A 13,710-nucleotide genomic window follows, 5' to 3' on the forward strand; every position below is an offset into this window, starting at 1 on the left:
ACTTTAATCTTATTTATTAGCGCTTAGCTTTAAGATGGCGGCTGTTTAATAACGCTGCCCAGACGCGGCCGAGTCTGTCATTTCGTATCTAGTTCAACATACATGTGATCTCTATGAGACTCATCAGACACTACCTGCTATCAATATAGCATCGTGCGGGCTAGTATTTAGCAACGGCGGCGGCGTTTGTAGCGGCTGTCGGCTGCAGTAAGTTTTTTTTTTTTGCTTCTTCCTCTACGCACGTGACATCAGCGCGTTGTCCCGCATTAAAAGTAGTCCGAGCAAAATGTGATGCTTAGAGCTGTCAAAATAAACGATTACTCGAGGTGAATAAAATTACTTGGATCAGTTTTTAAACTCGAGTTACTCGAGTTGCTCGAGTATTCGTTTCAGCATTACTTTAAATAATTTATACTTTTTGAGCTCGTACCGTATTTTCCGCACCATATGGCATATCGCAGTATAAGATGCACCTTCATGGAATGGCCTTTATTAAAGTTGTTTTCATATACAACCCCTAGCAAAAAGTATGGAATCACCAGTCTCGGACGAGCACCCACTCAGACATTTTATTATGTAGAAATAACTCACATAAATAGCTTGAAAAAATAATGAATTACCCTAATTTTCGGACTATAAGCCGCTGCTTTTTTCCTTCATTTTGATACCTGTGGCTTAGTCCAATGCGGCTTATTTGTTGATTGTTTTTAGGTAACACATTATTTGACAGCGGTGTCATAAGACTGTCATAAGATCATAAAAATTATGACATGACACTATCATGGACATTACTGAATGCTTATGTCATTAAGTGTCATTTGTCAAATTATGTCACTAACTCAATTTTTGTCCATCTTGGATGTTTTGCATCCAATTCAAAAGTGAGATCATTTGCTGGATAACACTTAATGACATCTGTTATAAGCATTCATGAATGCTCAGGACAGAGACATGTCATAATTATGATTGTGTAATGACAGTCTTATGGCATCACTGTCAAATAAAGTGTTAGCAAATACCATAACTAGCAACTGATGAAAGAACTGGAACAGTAACTGAAGAAATATTTAGCACAGAAAATGATTTTTGATTGTTATTTCCATCTGTAGCGCTGCAATGCATGCTAAGAGGCATGTTGGATTACAACAGTGTTGACAGCAGATGGCAGCAGAGGTTGACTGTCTCCCCCAAGGGAGCAGTGATGGTCAAATGAAGCTTCTTGAAGCAATAAAGCTTTGCAGCCAATTAGTTCAAAGCTTCATGGTGCTTCATTTGGTCTTTTGACAGTCGTATGATGCCGCTGTCAAATAAAGTTTTACCAGTTAATATATTTTGGTGTAAATATCCCATGATACAGTGAGGACAGCTGCGGCCTATAGTCTAGTGCGGCTTATCTATGAACAAATGCCGTTTTCGTGCCAAATTTGGTGGGTTGCAGCTTATAGTCAGGTGCGCCTTATAGTGTGAAAATTAGGGTAATAGGTAAGACTTTATTTGACAGCGGCATCATACGACTGTCATAAGAACATCATAATTATGACATGACACTATCATGAGCATTACTGAATGCTTATGACAGATGTCAATATGTGTCATGTGGCATATTATGTCACTAAATCCATTTATGTCCAGCTCAGATCTTTTACGTCCATTCAAAAGTGAGATAATTTGCTGGATGACACTAACCGACATCTATTATAAGCATTCATTAATGCTTATGACAGCGTCATATAATAATTATGACTGTCTTATGACAGTATTATGGCACCACTATCCAAGAAAATGTTACCAAATACCATAACTAGCAATTAATGAAACAACTGGAAAAGTAACTTAAGAAATAATTAGAACAGAACATGACTGTTATTTACATCTGTAGCGCCGCCATGCATGCTAGGAGGAATGTTGGATGACAACAGTGTTGAGAGCAGGTGGCAGCAGAGGTTGACTGTCTACCTCAAGGAAGCAGTGATGGCAAAATGAAGCTTTTAGTGACAATAAGCAGAGGCGTAGCAAGGGTCTCCGGGGGCCCCAGGCAGCAAGCAACATGGGGCCCAACAACAGTTGGAAAGAGTAGCAACACAAAAATACCACTATTGGATGCGGAGGTATATATATACCTTTGTGCGAAATCAGTAGTCAGATTGGCCCTACGACTCACCAAATTCAAATTATTCCGTAAAAACCACTGATTGGTGGACTACCGACTGAAATGAGTGGTAAATATGCTAATAAAATTGTTTAGGATTATTTTAGATGCATATATGTTATATTTTGCTTGTATTGAGTATTTGACGAGGAATACGATAGAACCATTAATAGACTTTTTTGAAAAAAATCACCATTTGTTTAAGTAGTCACATGAATAATGATTTGGCCTGTGAAAATCATCATAAAACAACTCGGCAAGGACTTTCCAGAGAGTACTTAGTGAGTCACTCTTTAAACAATTATGTGGTATTAATAGCTGATTGGACTTTCTTAAACATGTATAATATACGTGACATGGTTAGTGCTGATTGGGATTGATAACAGAATCATTAGATAATCTGCCAAATGATTCCATGGTATTGAAACATTCCCGACACTTGTCGCTGCGACAGTGCAGTAAAGCTGCGTGTGCTAAATCTGTTGGCCCTCTTGGGGCCCCTGCTGGCTGGGGGCACTAGGCAATTGCCTGGTTTGCCTAATGGGATGCGACGCCTCTGACAATAAGGCTTTGCAGCCAATTGGTTCAAAGCTTAATGGTGGTTCATTTGGTCTCATGACAGTCTTATGGTGCCATTGCCAAATGAAGTTAATATCTTTTGGTGTAAATATCCCATAATACAATGAGGACAACTGCAGCTTATAGTCCAGTGCGGCTTATTTATGAACAAATGCCGTTTTCATGTCAAATTTGATGGCTTATAGTCCAGAAATTACAGTAGTTCAAAAGTGCAACTCTTTAGCATTCAGAAACACTAAAAGAAAATAATAGAAAACATTGTGGTGGTCAGTAAATGTTACTTTTATAGAGCAAGTGCAGGGAAATATTGAATCACGCCATTCTGAAGAAAAATATATGGAATCACTCCATTTTGAGTAGAAAATACAGACGCACCCAGTCAATTTCCTTTCCTTAATTGTGCCCCTGCTTCAGATTAGATCTGCTCGTTAGTCAGCAGTTAAATACAGTGCAGTTATCACACCTTGGAGGCCTGCTAGACCAAGTGGATTCACAAGAATCATGGCTCCAACAAGAGAGATGTCTCTTGAGACCAAGCAGAGGATTATCAAACTTCTTGACAAAGATAATGCTACACGTATGGTTGCCAAAGATGTGGGCTGTTCACAGTCAGCTGTATCTAAAATCTGGACCAAGTACAAACAGCATGGCAAGGTTGTTAAAGCTAAGCGTACTGGTAGACATCCAAATGTCATGACAAACAACTAAAGCCCATATGTCTTGAAAACAGACAACTGGACAACTGGACTAATGAAGAAGAAATGGGAGGAAGCTGGAGTCAAGTTATGTGACAGAACTGTGCAAAATTGCCTAAAGGAAATGGGATTTTCATATAGGTAAGCTAAAAGGAAAACAATCAATTAGACTTAAACAGAAAAGGACAAATAGTGTTATACTTGTATAGCGTTTTTTTTCAAAGCGCTTTACACTACATCGCCACCCACCTACTGGTGACGCAGCACCAGGAGCAATGTGGGGTTCAGTATCTTGCTCAAGGATACTTAGGCGAGTTCATTAGGGCGGAGACTTGAACCCACAACCTCTGGGTTGTGGGGGGGGGGGGCAACTACTCTACCACTGAGCTACACCAACCCCAACAAGACTGCAATGGGCTAAGCCAGTGGTCTCCAAACTATTCCACATAGGGCCGCTTTGGGTACTGGTTTTTGTTCATACCGATCAAGTACAGACCTTTTCACCAATGTTTTTTTGTAGAGTAATCAGTTGATTGTAGTCAGGTGCTGCTTGTTTTAGTACAAACCACATTGGTTAAAAGTAGTGATGCACGATAATGCATTTTTCAACAGATATCGATAACCGATAATTTCCTGCCCCTTCCACCCGATAACCGATAATGTCACGCCAATAATTCTATTCAAATATGTATGTAAACTTTAAAAGTATACAAAGATCAAATGTTACTGTGCAAAAATGTAATTTAGTGCCATTTTTTTCCACATCAAATGTGAACAAGTAGTAAATTCCAACAACTAAACAATGGCAATGACGTTGTGTAATGGTAAGCTTTTGGCAACAATTACTTAGAGAGTAAACACCCAAGTTGCACAAAAATGCCTTTAAAAGTAAGCCATTCCTAACATATATCACATTACTACACTGCAAAAACACCTCCTTAAATTAGCAGAATTGGACAAAACTGTTGATTGCGCACATTTGGAGGCTAAATCAAGTATATAATTATCGGATTGCATTATCGGTTGAATTTCGTTTTCCACAACTGCCCTCGAGGACCTGTCTGGAGACCCCTGGGCTAAGCAGAGGCAATCATGGACTGTGAATGACTGGATCAAGGTTATTTTCAGTGATGAGTGAAGAATCTGCATTGGACAAAGTGATGATGCCGGAACTTTTGTTTGGTGCCGTTCCAGTGAGACTTCTCGATTCGATTACGATTCAGAGGCTACGATTTGATTATAAATCAATTATTGATGCACAACCTCCCCTCCCCCACTCCTAGTTATTAGCGGCTTTTAATGTTTCGTAAATTAGTTACAAAAATAGTACAAAAATCATCTCAGGCTTAAATAGGCTACCAAGTCAGTATCAAGTTAACAGTTGAAAACAGTCAATGATATTTTCAAGTCCCCATTCTGTATTAATAGCTTTAAACTACAATTAATTTAATGTTGTAAATTAACCGTTAAAGTTGTTAAAATTGCTTCCGTTATTCCATAATTTCCCTTCTGTCTACTTTCGACGTGTGAAAGTTTTAAAACTGTTTCATCATTTAAAGATAGGTTAAGTCAAGAGTTTGCCCATTTAGGCGTATTTTAGATAAAAAAAATTAATTAGGTTCGCTTGGAAGGCTCTCTACAACAGAGCCTTCCTGAGAGGTCTACTGCTTTAAGATGGCGGCTGTATATTAACGCCGGCGAGTCTGTCATTTCGCATCTAGTTCTCTATACATGTGCTAACGCCGCCGAGTCTCATTTCGCATATAGTTCTATATACCGTATTTTTCGGACTATAAGTCACATTTTTTGTCATAGTTTGGCTGGGGGTGCGACTTATACTTAGGAGCGACTTATGTGTGAAATTATCAACACATTGTTATATCATTTCACATGTTATTTTGGTGTTTTGGAGTGACACTGATGTCACTTTGGTAAACTTGTTAGCATGTTCTTTATGCTATAGTTATCTGAATAACTCAATGTTTACGTTACGTTTTTCTGTAAATTATTGTTGGAATGGAAAGATAAGACACAAGACGGATATATACATTCAACATACGGTACATAAGTACTGTATTTGTTTTTTATAACAATAAATCAACAAGATGGCATTAACATTATTAACATTCTCTTAAAGCGATCCATGGATAGAAAGACTTGTAGTTCTTAAAAGATAAATGTTAGTAGAAGTTATAGAAATGTTATATTAAAACCCCTCTTAATGTTTTCGTTTTATTAAAATTTGTAAAATTTTCAATCAAAAAATAAACTAGTAGCTTGCCATTGTTGATGTCAATAATTACACCATGCTCACTCATTGTGCTGAAGCCCATAAAATCATTTGGGCCCAAGCGCCAGCAGAGGGCGCCAAACACCAAAAAACAAGTAACAAGCGGACATTACACTGCTGTCATTTTAATCTTTTTGAGCGGGGCATGTGCGTTAATTGCGTCAAATATTTTGACGTGATTAATTAAGAAAATTAATTACCGCCCGTTAACGCGATAATTTTGACAGCCCTGATTTTTATTTTAAATTGCCTTTCAAAATGACATATCTGTTCTATGTGTTTGATTTTATCAAGTAAATTTCCCCCAAAAATGCGACTTATACTCCGGTGCGACTTATATACGTTTTTTTTCCTTTTCGTTGGGCATTTTGTGGCTGGTGCGACTTATACTCATGTGCGACTTATAGTCCGAAAAATACGGTACATGTGATTTCTACCGTAGCACTACATGGGCATTGTTTGTAGCAACGTGGGCGAAGTTTGTAGCGGCTGTCGGCGTTTTTTTATCTAGCGGCTTGAGTTGTGGAACGTGGATGTTTACTCTCGGTCCGTTCCTCATTGCGGTCCCGAAGACCGAGCTGACTGTTTTAGGTATCTAAATTATCGGAATATAAATGTTTGTGAATCGTTCTCGAATCGTCAGCGGCCGAATCGCGAATAATCTAAGAATCGGAAATTTCACACACCTTTAATATTTACACCAAAAGATGTTCACAGATAACACTTTATTTGGCAGTGACATCATAAGACCAAATGAACCACCATGAAGCTTTGAACTAATTAGCTGCAAGAGCTTCATTGCTTCAAGGAGCCTCATTTGGCCATCACCGCTCCCTTGGAGACAATCAACCTCTGCTACCACCTGCTGTCAACAAAGTTGTCATCCAACATGCCTCCTAGTATGCATAGCAGCACTACAGATGCAAATAACAATCAAAATTCATATTCTCTACTAATTATTTCTTCAGTTACTGTTCCAGTTGTTTCATTAATTGCTAGTTATGGTATTTGGTAACAACTTATTTGACAGTGGCACCAAAAGACTGTCATAAGACCATCATAATTATGACATACACTGCCATGAGCATTAATGAATGCTTATAACAGATGTCATATTGTGTGATCCGGCAAATCATCTCAATTTTGAATGGATGTAAAAGATCCGAGCTGGACATAATTGGAGTTAGTGAAATCATTTGCTGGATGACACTTAATGACATCAGTCATAAGTGTTCATTTGTTTATTTGAATTAGTGCTTTTTAATTACCGTAATTTCCCGAATATAACGCGCACTTTTTTTCCCCAAAATCAACTTGTAAACTCATGGAGCGCATTATAAACGGGTACAAGAATGGAGACAGAAATATATATGTATTACATATATATATATATAAACCGATTTTTTTTTCATTGACACGGCCACGTTGTGTTGAAGAAACGTATGCGGCGACCCGTTGCCGACCATTACGGTACGTGACGTCACCATTTTGTTTCGGTAATACTTCACACTAATCGACCGAATGATTTCGTCTGTGTTAAATTCTGCTTTTTTCACTCTTCATAAAGCACAGAATTTAGTTTCTTGAACTCATTTGAGTCGACGTTTATTGCAGCTCCACAATTCGGAGCATAACAAATGTAAGGACACACACTTCCTGTGTCCGTCAACTATATCGGTCCCTCGGGAAACTCAAACCCAAATAACAATAGTTCAGTAGTTTTACCGTATCAATCCATGGAAAAAACATTTATTCATCATGAGGAAACGAGCAAGTTATACAGCAGCCTTTAAAAGAAAAGTCACATCCGTTTTGTTTTCTCCTAGATTCTGGTAAGTTGGAGAAGTTGTCAAATCATATTATTACCGTAAATATTGTCAGTTTATGGTAATGTTTTGAACTACCAGTGTGCTATGCTTGTGCTGTGTTTCACCAGTCAGTAAAATGACATCTCTGTATCTGTACACGAGCTCTGTTTTCTTGTATTCTTCTATTTAATGGTGCTAAAATTAGGGTGCGCGTTATAAACGGGTACAATAATTTCCCCCAAATTTTACAAGTAAATTTGGGGTGCGCATTATACACGGGTGCGCCTTATATTCGGGAAATTACGGTAGTAGTAGTTAGTAGTTTTAAGTATTTAAAAATTTGGACAACTTCCTGTCTGCCACTGACTGCGGTAGACGTCAGATTTCAACTACAAATGGATTGGATGTCTATTGCCATCAATGGCAGCCATGAAATTAAATAATTTCAAATATTTTTAAATTAAGACGTACAGAAGATGAATGATTAAAGATTTCCCTTTATTTTACATATGATTAATCGGTTAATTTATTACTATAGTTTTTGTTTAGATATGCATTTTTAATTTGTAAAATTGAAAAAATATATTGTATTTAAAAACTTTTTTTTTTTTTTTTTTGAGTAAATCAATTCATTTTAAATAGATTGGACGTTTATACCCGTCAATGGCAGCCAATGAGTATAACTGGAGTCAGATTTGTATTAAAGTCTACACACCTATACAGGTCTATACAGGTTATTCTTAATAACCTTCTCTTAAATTATTTGGTAATTTATTTATGTTTAATAATAAAATGAACTGATTATAAAATATATTTTTCAAATTGGTAAATTCAAATTACATTTATTATTAGTTTATATTAGAAACATTTTTTTTTGTAAAATAATTTTTATTTTTTGTAAAAATATTATGTTAAGACATTTTTCACATTTAATTTAAAAAAGTTCCTTTTTAAATTTTGACATACTCGACTATGTTTTACATGTATATAAATTTTAATACATTTGAAATGAAAATTAAAAATATAATATATTGGTATCTTAAGCAATACATAATAGAATAATTTTAAAATGCATTATTAAAAGCTTGAGAACCACTGATAACACAATTCAAAAACTAAAAAATTGCAAACATTTCAATTTATTTTTAAATTTTTATTATAATAGTTAAAAAAAGTAAAAAAAAAAAAAAAAAAAAAAAAAAAATATATATATATATATATATATATATATATATTGTGTTATTCTCCAGTCAACATCCAAAACAAACACTGACGCTTAAACGAAATAGGCACATTTTCTCGCTTCCAAATCATTGTAACACTTCCCCAGGGGAAAAAAGCTACCATTTGTCAAAAAAGTCTAAACTTTTAAAAAGCCGTCATGTTGCCGGTGAAAGCCCTTTGCATCATGTCGCGTCTTTTCGCCCCCGAGTCGTTCCTGTTTCAAAGTCCCGCCTGTCAGCGAGTACACAAAGAACTATTTAGCAGCCAGCCCTTCAAGTAGCATCACAGTTTAGCATCAGCGCCGCGCCCGCCGGGACCCGTGACAGCACGCAAACTGATCCGCGCATCAATAATAAATACATTTTTTGCAGTTTTTTTTCCTCCCCCCTTTCCTTCCACCTACCGCTTCTTCTAAAATCGTGTGGCGCCCCTTCGGAAAGCGTCAGGCGAACTTTCAGCTGAAGCCCCCAGACATCTGTATCACATCACATGAGTAATTAACGCGCTATCAAAGCCGCAGCCGGATCCCCTCTTGGTTTGAGCAAAGGCGGCCGTCTGCTCCGAGGTGCCGTCGCATTATGGCTCACGCTTTCCTGTGCAGCGTGTGTGTGTGTGTCAGAGCACCAGTGAGACACTTTGACTGGGTGGGATAGTAAATCTCCACCTCCCTTTGGTAACAAACCGGGCCCCCCCTTTCCATTTCACTGCCTTACTCACTAAGGCAGACCTTTTAGTTTTCATCTCAGTCTTTTGGGACGAAAACTCAAAATATTTTCGTCTGTAAAGTTAGAACATTTTAGTCCAAAAATAAGTTAATAAATGTTTTCAGCAATTTGGAATGGACATTGACAGACGAACACATACTTCCCAATAGCAGGTGACTGTGCGCATAGGCGGATCTACTATTCAGGCCAAGTATGCGATCGCCTTAGGCCCCCAACCAGGAGGGGGGCCCACAACCAGCTGCCCTTGCCCCAACGAGCAAGGGCTTGGGCCACTGGAGCCAGCAGCAGCACCCCCAACTATTCGTCATGTATAATTATGTCAGCATACCACAAACAAATAACAAAACAAAAAAGAAAGCCATTTGAATGCTGCATTTATATGATCTCTCCCCCCCACGCACGCACTACAATGGACTGTTCCACGACGATGAACTGAGTATCAGTCGCTAAATATGCTAATTAAAGACCAAATTTTCAAGTTTTTGGGATAATGTTTTCTTTATATTTGGCCGATTTAAGTTCCTGTTTGAACCCCAAGGCTATAGACGACGTCACAAAATCACGTGATCGCTGTATTGTTCCGCCCCCTTGTCCGTCATTTTGTGTCTGTATTATCAATGGTCTCAATAGATCGAGCAATTTATAATGCATTTCATGGAAGACCCGGTGCTTTCGGATGCCGTAAACTCACTTGATGCGTTGCATAAAAGGCGTTATGTGGAAAAGCTTCAGTTTATCCATTCGCCAGATCCATATTTGATGCCCAAATCGATGTTTTTCGACCCGCTGTCTTCGCCGTATTTGCCTGACATCTGCTAGCTACCCTGATATGTACAACTATCCTTTCCACACAAAATCAGCCTATTCTCACGAAAGTTTGAAAAACTTTAAGAGCTTGGAGCCTTATAAATACTTCGTTGCTGGTTGGGTGAAACAGGTCCTCGTCCACGAAAATTCGGCAGGAATCTATCTTGTGCTTGGAAAGGTGAGTTTTCAATTCAAAATCTTTTGTTCTTGCTAACATCCACTGTCAAGTCTAATGTATTTCATGTCATTTGTCAATGGAGCTAGGGCTTTTAATGTTTATATGGTTTAGCGATAGCACTCTCACTACATACATACGTGTATGTTGTCGGCGATTAGCCTAGCAATGATCTTAATTGTGGTTGTCAGCCCAAAGCTTACCACATCTTACCACATATAAAATGACTACTACATAATCTGTGGTAATCGTTTGGAGCCCAGTTTTCTCGTCGAATTGCAGCAGCCCATCTCGTTCTCTCCCCTATCCGGGTCTCTCTGAATCCGGTAGAACTTCAAGTCTCTCCGTTTATCTTCTCTGTTATTGCAACCGACCACCACACACGCCTTCACCATTTTGATTATTAATGTTAACGAGCAGAAAAACACGCCGTAAATAGGAGGAATGTACGTAGCCGTAACAGGTAAACACGATGTGTTGACGGACAATTGGGCGACACCAGTCAGGAGGGCGGAGTTGTGACGTCACGTGGGTGGGGTCTATAAGGACCAAGAGACTTTGCAAACAGTACAGCTTGTGTTAAAATTGATCCCCACCTTTTTATTTATTATTTTTGTTGTTGTTGTTGTGTATATGTTGATTGTATGTGAATTGTTCACTCTATGTTTGTATTTGTTTTTGTGTAAATAAAGTTTGTTTAAAAAAAAAAAAGAGTATCAGTCGCTTCGCTTAGCTCCATTTAGCATCGCTTAGTTGTTCGTTAGCTTCACTTAGCTCTCCCGCGTTTTTCATGCCACTAAGTACGCTATTTTTGCAGCTCACTTGCTATGTACTTTGCACGTCTGCTATCGTTTATTTCGAAGACATGAGCGAACGTGCTCTCCGTGAGAGCCAAAGTGCAGTGAGGTAGAAGTGGAGAACAGGCCGCTAATGCCTCTTTTAAATTTTTTCTTCTTCACACCGAACATAAAATACACGACAGCACATCTTGTGGCGAAACAATGCAGTACAGTTCCAATCCGTCATACAATAACACTAAATAGCTGGTTAACAGCATTTGCTAACGAAAAAAAAAAAAAATCTATTAGTGACACCACAAGCAATGACCAAGAATGTTTTTTTTTATACGGAGTGGAAAGCTTTCGGTTAGCGGTTTAGCGAACGTACCTCCGGTGAACATTTCAAAATAAAAGCACGTCATGTTTGTCATATAAATAACGATTTCTGGAGTTAATTCCACATACTTCAGATTTAATATTATAATGTGTTGAGTAAATACTACAGAATACGGATTCTACACTAAGAATAGCTTTCAAATGACACTCTTTATGACAAATATGATTGGCAATGAATAGGGGTGTCAAACGATTAAAATTTTTAATCGAGTTAATTACAGCTTAAAAATTAATTAATCGTAATTAATCGCAATTCAAACCTTCCATAAAATATGCCAGATTTTTCTGTAAATTATTGTTGGAATGGAAAGATAAGACACAAGATGGATATACGGTACATAAGTACTGTATTTCTTTATTATAACAATAAATCAACAAAATGGCATTACCATTATTAACATTCTGTTAAAGCGATCCATGGATAGAAAGACTTGTAGTTCTTAAAAGATAAATGTTAGTACAAGTTATAGAAATTTTGTATTAAAACCCCTCTTCATGTTTTCGTTTTAATAAAATTTGTAAAATTTTCAATCAAAAAATAAACTAGTAGCCCGCCATTGTTGATGTCAATAATTACTTACACAATGCTCATGGGTGCTGAAGCCTATAAAATTGGTCGCACTCAAGTGCCAGCAGAGGGCGGCAAAACTCAGAAAAACACAACAAGTACACCTTTCATGTACATTCGTTCATTGATTACACACTATTTCGGGGTGGACCGCGCAGACTGGACGCACTAAAAATCTTGAAATTTAACGATCGATATGTGACGTCACAATAGCACGTACCCTGAAGGCCGGCATCCGGGCATCAGGACACGTCTTCTCGGCGTACAGACATTTTACATTTTTTATGAATATAATTGGAGTCAGTTAATGCTCTCGAGGACCGGACTTGGGCACCCCTGGTCTTGCACATCAATCAGGACTAATCTTGGCCCCTTCTTCGCTACAAAATTGTTTAGCAATAAGAAGCAGACCGGCTTTTCGCAAACCGTTGGTGATAGTGGATTTTTTTCACACTCTTCCACGCTGTCAGGATCCACTGGCAGACTCGTGCAAAAGTTGCTCTTCGCATGCGGCCAGTTTTGGTAAACTATCTCTCGCCGCTGATCATCCAAGCCTCCCATTAAACTCGGAGTGCCACTTTAAATGCTCGATTCACACTAATGTCAAGTTGCTGCATATTCTTTGTTGTGCCCCCAGAATCACAGCTGGAATGGAGTTTGTCCTCTTGATGGCTGCTTGCGTGCAGCAGCTCTGTTTCCTTCTCGATTAGCAACTTCAGTTGCTTTTAACTTAAAAGCTACGTCATATGTATTTCTTCTAGCATTTTCCATGATGCGGGTCTGCTAATTTTACTCATGTACAAAGCGCAAAGTTAAATTACCGGTAATAGTGCAAACTAGCGTCTTCCTCGCCAGATATATTCCATGTGTCTCACTCTTACATTTTATGCTCAAGTGCCCCTGGCGGCCATTAGAAAAAAATCGATAAATTGGCCGCATCATTGCACACACCGCAGGATTCAAAATGAGGGAAAAGAGTAGCGGCTTGTATTCCGGAAATTACGGTACATCTGGCTTGTGTTCGTTCCAGTTTCTGTATATTTTTCTATCTGGGTTGTTGAGCAGTCAAGAAGTATCTCAAAACACAATTATGACTTTGAATAAAGCACTTACCCTAAAAAATTTTGACGCGGAGATGAAGTGTCCTGAATCCTCCGTGTTCTCCTGTTTAGTGTGGCAGCGGAAGTCCGCCTTCAGGGTGCGCTCTGTTGTGACATCACACGTGGATCGTTAAATTTCAGATTTTTAGCGCGTCGGGTCTGCACGGTCCACCCTGAACCAGTGCGTAACCTACCATTTGGACTGTCAGATTAATGATGCCGGCTGCATCTGACGCACTGACACGTTCAGCAGATGTGATTGGTATGTGAACCTGGCAAGCTTACGCCGGATCTGGCGCACAGTCACCTGCTATCAGGTTTGGATTGTCAGATTGATGATGTTTTGATTTCAGGGTTGTTTAGCAGTCAAGAAGTGATTTCAAAACGCAATATGACTTAAGTAAAGCACTTACCA

General features: G+C 38.4%; 1 protein-coding gene across 1 annotated transcript in view; it reads right to left on the reverse strand.

Moving 5' to 3' along the window:
• ednraa (endothelin receptor type Aa) overlaps positions 1–9,358 on the reverse strand; it is a 50,680-nt gene extending 41,322 nt beyond the window's left edge. Inside the window, exon 1 of the mRNA XM_057844429.1 lies at positions 9,149–9,358. The gene's annotated coding sequence lies outside the window, so the exon portion shown is untranslated. The remainder of the gene's footprint in view (positions 1–9,148) is intronic.
• Positions 9,359–13,710: the final 4,352 nt, after the last annotated feature.

The sequence above is a fragment of the Corythoichthys intestinalis genome, chromosome 8, assembly GCF_030265065.1.
Source record: "Corythoichthys intestinalis isolate RoL2023-P3 chromosome 8, ASM3026506v1, whole genome shotgun sequence".
NCBI lineage: Eukaryota > Metazoa > Chordata > Actinopteri > Syngnathiformes > Syngnathidae > Corythoichthys > Corythoichthys intestinalis.